This window comes from Oncorhynchus mykiss, chromosome 1, assembly GCF_013265735.2.
Source record: "Oncorhynchus mykiss isolate Arlee chromosome 1, USDA_OmykA_1.1, whole genome shotgun sequence".
NCBI classification, from domain to species: Eukaryota; Metazoa; Chordata; class Actinopteri; order Salmoniformes; family Salmonidae; genus Oncorhynchus; species Oncorhynchus mykiss.
Window position 1 is genome coordinate 88,831,596 of NC_048565.1, and position 8,798 is coordinate 88,840,393.

Sequence of the window (8,798 nt, forward strand, 5' to 3'; positions counted from 1 at the left end):
GGACAGTCAAAAGGGCAGGTGTATATCAGAGGGGACAGTCTAAAGGCAGGTGTATATCAGAGGGGACAGTCAAAAGGGCAGGTGTGTAAATCAGAGGGGACAGTCAAAAGGGCAGGTGTTTAAATCAGAGGGGACAGTCAAAAGGGCAGGTGTTTAAATCAGAGGGGACAGTCAAAAGGCAGGTGTATATCAGAGGGGACAGTCTAAAGGCAGGTGTATATCAGAGGGGACAGTCAAAAGGGCAGGTGTATATCAGAGGGGACAGTCAAAAGGGCAGGTGTGTAAATCAGAGGGGACAGTCAAAAGGCAGGTGTATATCAGAGGGGACAGTCAAAAGGGCAGGTGTATAAATCAGAGGGGACAGTCAAAAGGGCAGGTGTATATCAGAGGGGACAGTCAAAAGGGCAGGTGTGTAAATCAGAGGGGACAGTCAAAGGGCAGGTGTGTAAATCAGAGGGGACAGTCAAAAGGCAGGTGTGTAAATCAGAGGGGACAGTCAAAGGGCAGGTGTGTAAATCAGAGGGGACAGTCAAAAGGCAGGTGTGTAAATCAGAGGGGACAGTCACAGGGGCAGGTGTGTAAATCAGAGGGGACAGTCAAAGGGCAGGTGTATAAATCAGAGGAGACAGTCAAAGGGCAGGTGTGTAAATCAGAGGGGACAGTCAAATGGCAGGTGTATAAATCAGAGGGGACAGTCAAAGGGCAGGTGTGTAAATCAGAGGGGACAGTCTAAAGGGCAGGTGTGTAAATCAGAGGGGACAGTCAAGGGGCAGGTGTATAAATCAGAGGGGACAGTCAAAGGGCAGGTGTGTAAATCAGAGGGGACAGTCACAGGGGCAGGTGTGTAAATCAGAGGGGACAGTCAAAGGGCAGGTGTATAAATCAGAGGAGACAGTCAAAGGGCAGGTGTGTAAATCAGAGGGGACAGTCAAATGGCAGGTGTATAAATCAGAGGGGACAGTCAAAGGGCAGGTGTGTAAATCAGAGGGGACAGTCAAAAGGCAGGTGTGTAAATCAGAGGGGACAGTCAAAGGGCAGGTGTGTAAATCAGAGGGGACAGTCAAAAGGCAGGTGTGTAAATCAGAGGGGACAGTCACAGGGGCAGGTGTGTAAATCAGAGGGGACAGTCAAAGGGCAGGTGTATAAATCAGAGGAGACAGTCAAAGGGCAGGTGTGTAAATCAGAGGGGACAGTCAAATGGCAGGTGTATAAATCAGAGGGGACAGTCAAAGGGCAGGTGTGTAAATCAGAGGGGACAGTCTAAAGGGCAGGTGTGTAAATCAGAGGGGACAGTCAAGGGGCAGGTGTATAAATCAGAGGGGACAGTCACAGGGGCAGGTGTGTAAATCAGAGGGGACAGTCAAAGGGCAGGTGTATAAATCAGAGGGGACAGTCTAAAGGCCAGGTGTATAACAGAGGGGACAGTCAAAGGGCAGGTGTGTAAATCAGAGGAGACAGTCAAAGGGCAGGTGTGTAAATCAGAGGGGACAGTCAAAGGGCAGGTGTATAAATCAGAGGAGACAGTCAAAGGGCAGGTGTGTAAATCAGAGGGGACAGTCAAATGGCAGGTGTATAAATCAGAGGGGACAGTCAAAGGGCAGGTGTGTAAATCAGAGGGGACAGTCTAAAGGGCAGGTGTGTAAATCAGAGGGGACAGTCAAAGGGCAGGTGTGTAAATCAGAGGGGACAGTCAAAGGGCAGGTGTATAAATCAGAGGGGACAGTCAAAAGGGCAGGTGTGTAAATCAGAGGGGACAGTCAAAGGGCAGGTGTGTAAATCAGAGGGGACAGTCAAAGGGCAGGTGTATAAATCAGAGGGGACAGTCAAAAGGGCAGGTGTGTAAATCAGAGGGATCTGTGGTGGAGGAGGAGTCCTTTGGCCCCTGGGCCTGTTGTTATTGTGGACAGACACTCTTTATGACAGAGGAATTCACCATCAGACAGACAGATAGACAGTCAGGAGACAGACAGATAGACAGTCAGGAGACAGACAGACAGACAGTCAGGAGACAGACTGATAGACAGTCGGGAGACAGCATTAGGGCTATGGTTTGGGGAAAGCATTAGGGCTATGGTTTGGGGAAAGCATTAGGGCTATGGTTTGGGGAAAGCATTAGGGCTATGGTTTGGGGAAAGATTAGGGCTATGGTTTGGGGAAAGCATTAGGGCTATGGTTTGGGCAAAGCATTAGGGCTATGGTTTGGGGAAAGCATTAGGGCTCTGGTTTGGGGACAGATTAGGGCTATGGTTTGGGGACAGATTAGGGCTATGGTTTGGGGAAAGCATTAGGGCTCTGGTTTGGGGACAGATTAGGGCTATGGTTTGGGGACAGATTAGGGCTATGGTTTGGGGAAAGCATTAGGGCTATGGTTTGGGGAAATTGTTTGAGCTATAGTTTGGGGACAGATTAGGGCTATGGTTTGGGGAAAGCATTAGGGCTATGATTAGGGGAAATTGTTTGAGCTATAGTTTGGGGAAAGCATTAGGGCTATGGTTTGGGGACAGATTAGGGCTATGGTTTGGGGACAGATTAGGGCTATGGTTTGGGGAAAGCATTAGGGCTATGGTTTGGGGAAATTGTTTTAGCTATAGTTTGGGGACAGATTAGGGCTATGGTTTGGGGAAAGCATTAGGGCTATGGTTTGGGGAAATTGTTTTAGCTATAGTTTGGGGACAGATTAGGGCTATGGTTTGGGGAAATTGTTTTAGCTATAGTTTGGGGACAGATTAGGGCTATGGTTTGGGGAAAGCATTAGGGCTATGGTTTGGGGAAATTGTTTTAGCTATAGTTTGGGGACAGATTAGGGCTATGGTTTGGGGAAATTGTTTTAGCTATAGTTTGGGGACAGATTAGGGCTATGGTTTGGGGAAATTGTTTTAGCTATAGTTTGGGGACAGATTAGGGCTATGGTTTGGGGAAAGCATTAGGGCTATGGTTTGGGGAAATTGTTTTAGCTATAGTTTGGGGACAGATTAGGGCTATGGTTTGGGGAAATTGTTTTAGCTATAGTTTGGGGACAGATTAGGGCTATGGTTTGGGGAAAGCATTAGGGCTATGATTAGGGGAAATTGTTTGAGCTATAGTTTGGGGACAGATTAGGGCTATGGTTTGGGGAAAGCATTAGGGCTATGATTAGGGGAAATTGTTTGAGCTATAGTTTGGGGAAAGCATAAAACATAAATATATATATATATGTTTATTACAATAATTTTTTGCTCTTTCAATTTAGTATAATCACGTACTCTCGCTGCTTGTTAGAAAATTGTGATCTGCCATGGTGCAGTGGTCTAAGCATCGCACTCTGGCTCTGAACATCATGAGTTTAGCAGTGTCCCACTTTAAAAAAATTTTTAAAAAAATTAAGAATTGGTGACCGCCGAGGGCAGCACATATTGATGTCCTCTGGACCTTCTCAAATGTCTGAAATAGATGTGTGCTTCTGGTGACCAAGCTGGACGTCACCCTCCTGGTCTGTATTCATCTCTGTCTCTAACACCCTCCTGGTCTGTATTCATCTCTGTCTATAATACCCTCCTGGTCTGTCTTCATCTCTGTCTAAAACACCCTCCTGGTCTGTATTCAACAACCTCCTGGTCTGTATTCATCTCTGTCTATAACACCCTCCTGGTCTGTATTCAACAACCTCCTGGTCTGTATTCATCTCTGTCTATAACACCCTGCTGGTCTGTATTCATCTCTGTCTATAACACCCTCCTGGTCTGTATTTATCTCTGTCTATAACACCCTCCTGGTCTGTCTATAACACCCTCCTGGTCTATATTCATATCTGTCTATAACACCCTCCTGGTCTGTATTCAACACCCTCCTGGTCTGTCTTCATCTCTGTCTAAAACCCCCTCCTGGTCTGTATTCATCTCTGTCTATAACACCCTCCTGGTCTGTCTATAACACACTCCTGGTCTGTCTAAAACACCCTCCTGGTCTGTATTCATCTCTGTCTATAACACCCTCCTGGTCTGTATTCAACACCCTCCTGGTCTGTCTTCATCTCTGTCTATAACACTCTCCTGGTCTGTATTCATCTCTGTCTATAACACCCTCCTGGTCTGTATTCATCTCTGTCTATAATACCCTCCTGGTCTGTCTATAACACCCTCCTGGTCTGTCTATAACACCCTCCTGGTCTGTCTAAAACACCCTCCTGGTCTGTATTCATCTCTGTCTATAACACCCTCCTGGTCTGTATTCATCTCTGTCTATAACACCCTCCTGGTCTGTATTCATCTCTGTCTATAATACCCTCCTGTTCTGTCTATAATACCCTCCTGGTCTGTCTATAACACCCTCCTGGTCTGTCTATAACACCCTCCTGGTCTGTCTAAAACACCCTCCTGGTCTGTATTCATCTCTGTCTATAACACCCTCCTGGTCTGTATTCATCTCTGTCTATAACACCCTCCTGGTCTGTCTAAAACACCCTCCTGGTCTGTATTCATCTCTGTCTATAACACCCTCCTGGTCTGTATTCATCTCTGTCTATAACACCCTCCTGGTCTGTATTCATCTCTGTCTATAATACCCTCCTGGTCTGTCTATAATACCCTCCTGGTCTGTCTATAACACCCTCCTGGTCTGTCTATAACACCCTCCTGGTCTGTCTAAAACACCCTCCTGGTCTGTATTCATCTCTGTCTATAACACCCTCCTGGTCTGTATTCATCTCTGTCTATAACACCCTCCTGGTCTTTATTCAACACCCTCCTGGTCTGTATTCATCTCTGTCTATAACACTCTCCTGGTCTGTATTCTTCTCTGTCTATAACACCCTCCTGGTCTGTATTCAACACCCTCCTGGTCTGTCTTCATCTCTGTCTAAAACCCCCTCCTGGTCTGTATTCATCTCTGTCTATAACACCCTCCTGGTCTGTCTATAACACCCTCCTGGTCTGTCTAAAACACCCTCCTGGTCTGTATTCATCTCTGTCTATAACACTCCCCTGGTCTGTATTCATCTCTGTCTATAACACCCTCCTGGTCTGTATTCAACACCCTCCTGGTCTGTCTTCATCTCTGTCTATAACACTCTCCTGGTCTGTATTCATCTCTGTCCATAACACCCTCCTGGTCTGTATTCATCTCTGTCTATAATACCCTCCTGGTCTGTCTATAACACCCTCCTGGTCTGTCTAAAACACCCTCCTGGTCTGTATTCATCTCTGTCTATAACACCCTCCTGGTCTGTCTATAACACCCTCCTGGTCTGTCTATAACACCCTCCTGGTCTGTATTCATCTCTGTCTATAACACCCTCCTGGTCTGTCTATAGCACCCTCCTGGTCTGTCTTCATCTCTGTCTAAAACACCCTCCTGGTCTGTCTTCATCTCTGAGACCTGCGTTGTCATCTCACTGATGTCTCTCTCTCTCTCTCTCTCTCTGTCTCTCTCTCTCTCTCTGTCTCTCTCTCTCTCTCTCTGTCTCTCTCTCTCTCTCTCTCTCTCTCTCTCTCTCTCCCTCTGTCTCTCTCTCTCTCTCTGTCTCTCTCTCTCTCTGTCTCTCTCTCTCTCTGTCTCTCTCTCTCTCTCTCTCCCTCTCTCTCTCTCTCTCTCTCTCTCTCTCTCTCTCTCTCTCTCTCTCTCTCTCTCTCTCTCTCTCTCTCTCCATTCCTATCTCCCTGTCTCAGTCCCTCTTTTTTACTAGCAGAAGAAATGCAGGCTCTCCCCAGTGGTTTACCAACATATACATAATAAATGTGCAGCTGTAGTTTAAGCTGCGATGAAACGTTCCCTCTACGGGCCGCCGTGTGTGTGTCTATGTGAGTGTGTGTGTCTGTGTGAGTGTGTGTGTCTGCTATCATGCGTGTGTGTGTGTGTGTGTGTGTGTGTGTGTTTCAGTGCTTGGCCGCGGTAGTGATTTAAGGAGCTGACATTTACAGTGAGCTTGCCTATTATTCAGAGTGACTGTCTGTGTACAGACCGGCGTTTTACAGAACACAGGGAGGTGATGCTGCCTGAGACAGAGGACAGGAGGGAGCAGGATGGGGGCAGATTCAAACATACAGAACAGTACACTGTAGTACACTTCCCAGAAGGGTACAGTGTATAGTGTACACTCCCCCAGAAAAGTACAGTACACACCACACACACACTGTCCATGTAGCCAATGTAAAATGGCTTCCAGTGATGCTCACTAGTAGTGTTCAGTCAGTGATGTCCCCTGCTCTGAGATATAAGAGGTAGCTTTTCCCCTTGATCTGCTAACACCTGTCACTCCAACACCTCTCACATCCTTGGCCTACAGTCCCTCTAACATCGCTGTACCTTGTATGACGTTACATATTTGACCCTTCCTCTCATCTCGTTCGTCTCTTGCCGCCAGCGGGGAAAAAGCGATCCACCCATCTAAAGACGTGCTTGGCTAAATAAAGGTGGAATGAAACTGGCTTTTAAAATATACGATCCTGAATCACTCAGGACTTGAGCGGTTGAGACATCTCCATTTGAATAGGATCATGGAAGATACTATGATACTAATGGAAGTCTGGCCTGTCCCTCAGTGGAATCCCTAAACACCCGTTTACAGTCTCCCTCCCCATTCGGTGATGCTCTGACCATTTCATTCCTGCTTGGGGGCAGAAAACAGACACTTACAGTGCATCTAGAGAGAGAGAGAGAGAGAGAGAGAGAAGCAGAGAGAGAGAGAGAGAGAGAGAGAGAGAGAGAGAGAGAGAGAGAGAGAGAGAGAGAGAGAGAGAATGTGAGAGAGAGAGAGAGAAAGAGACAGAGAGAGAGAGAGAGAGAGAGAGAGAGACAGAGAGAGAGACAGAGAGAGAGAGAGAGAGAAAGAGAGAGAGAGAGAGAGAGAGAGAGAGAGAGAGAGAGAGAGAGAGACAGAGAGAGAGAGAGAGAGAGAGAGAGAGAGAGAGAGAGAGAGAGAGAGAGAGAGAGAGAGAGAGAGAGAGAGAGAGAGAGGGAGAGAGAGAGAGAGCGAGAGAGAGAGAGACAGAGAGAGAGAGAGAGAGAGAGAGAGAGAGAGAGAGAGAGAGAGAGAGAGAGCATTTACAATAAAACCTTTTTGAACACTCGGCTCGTGTTTCCTGTTTCCTGTTTTGTCGTGGCAGGACATAAAGCTTGTGTCCAGACCTCATTTTCACGGCGCCATCCTCCGGACACTGGGACCCAAAATCAATATGGTTGCCGGGTTGCAAACTTGGGAAAAAAAATACATATATTGGGGAGGAAATGTCCTCTTTGAGACACCATACTGTTCATAGGCCTTCCTAGTTTTGTCTGGTCCTGTTATGGTTTGTGGTGTTATTTTCATATCCTCCATGTGAGCAGACTTTAAGGTACAGTAGTCCTTTAGCAGTTTTACTAGTGTTTTCTGGACACAGTATTTTCCGGTGTGTTGAAGTGCATTACGTTCCGTGTAACTTAATTCCTCCTTCAGAGCAGAGGGCGGTAATTGAATCGTGTAGCCAGGCTGAAAGCCCCCAGAGCTGGGTGTGGAGATCTGCTTCGGCCCTCTCTGGCTAAACTCCCCCGGAGGTTAGCATGTTGATTGTCATGGAAACATGCTTCATTGCTTTAACATGGGAGTGTTGTGAGTCAAAATGGCCACCTTTGTTTACCAGGAGAAATGACAGTATTCACTATGCAGTAAATTACTCATGTTCATCTATGTTTTGTCGTTTAGCAGAAGCATTTATCCAAAGACACTTTTCCAGTCCTGCGTGCATACAGGTGGTCCCGGGAATCAAACCCACAATCCTGGCATTGCAAATGCCATGCTCTGCCAATTTATCATATCCCTATACAGTTCCCTACAGGAGACCTACTAGTACTACGGATTCCAAGGCTCTCAGTAGGATCCTTGATCCAGGGTCTGCGCACAATCACAATCACATGTCAGCGGAGGCTGGTGTGAGGAACTATAGGAGGATCATTGTAATGGCTGGAATGGTATGAAACATGTCAAACACATGGGAACCACATGTTCCAATCCACACACACACACACACACACACACACACACACACACACACACACACACACACACACACACACACAGGCACACGCACACACACACACGCACACACGCACACACACACACACACACACACACACACGCGCACACACACACACACACACACACACACACATACACACACACACAAAGGGCGAGAGAGGTCCTGTGGGTCACCTGGGTGACAGACAAGAATAGTTTGGCATCTGAAGTGACCAAACTCTAACCTCACCCTCTCATGACCTGCTACGACCTTTCCCCCTGCTACGTGCCTGATCCTGTGCACACACACACACACACACACACACACACACACACACACACACACACACACACACACACACACACACACACACACACACACACACACACAATGGAAAATTGTATGTAATAAATGTATCAATAGTCACTTTAAACAATGGCACTTTATATAATGTTTACATACCCTACATTACTCATCTCATATGTATATACTGTACTCTATACCATCTACTGCATCTTGCCTATGCCGTTCGGCCATCACTCATTCATATATTTTATGTACATATTCTTATTCATTCCTTTACACGTGTGTGTATAAGGTAGTTGTGAAATTGTTAGGTTAGATTACTTGTAAGATATTACTGCATGGTCAGAACTAGAAGCACAAGCATTTTGCTAAAAACAACAATCAGAGTGCTGATGCTGCACAGTGCAAACTGATGATTCATCTCTCCTCTGTTTCATGTCCTACCTATCTACATGTTAAATGTCCTACCTATCTACATGTTAAATGTGCTACCTATCTACATGGTACATGTCCTACCTAGCTACA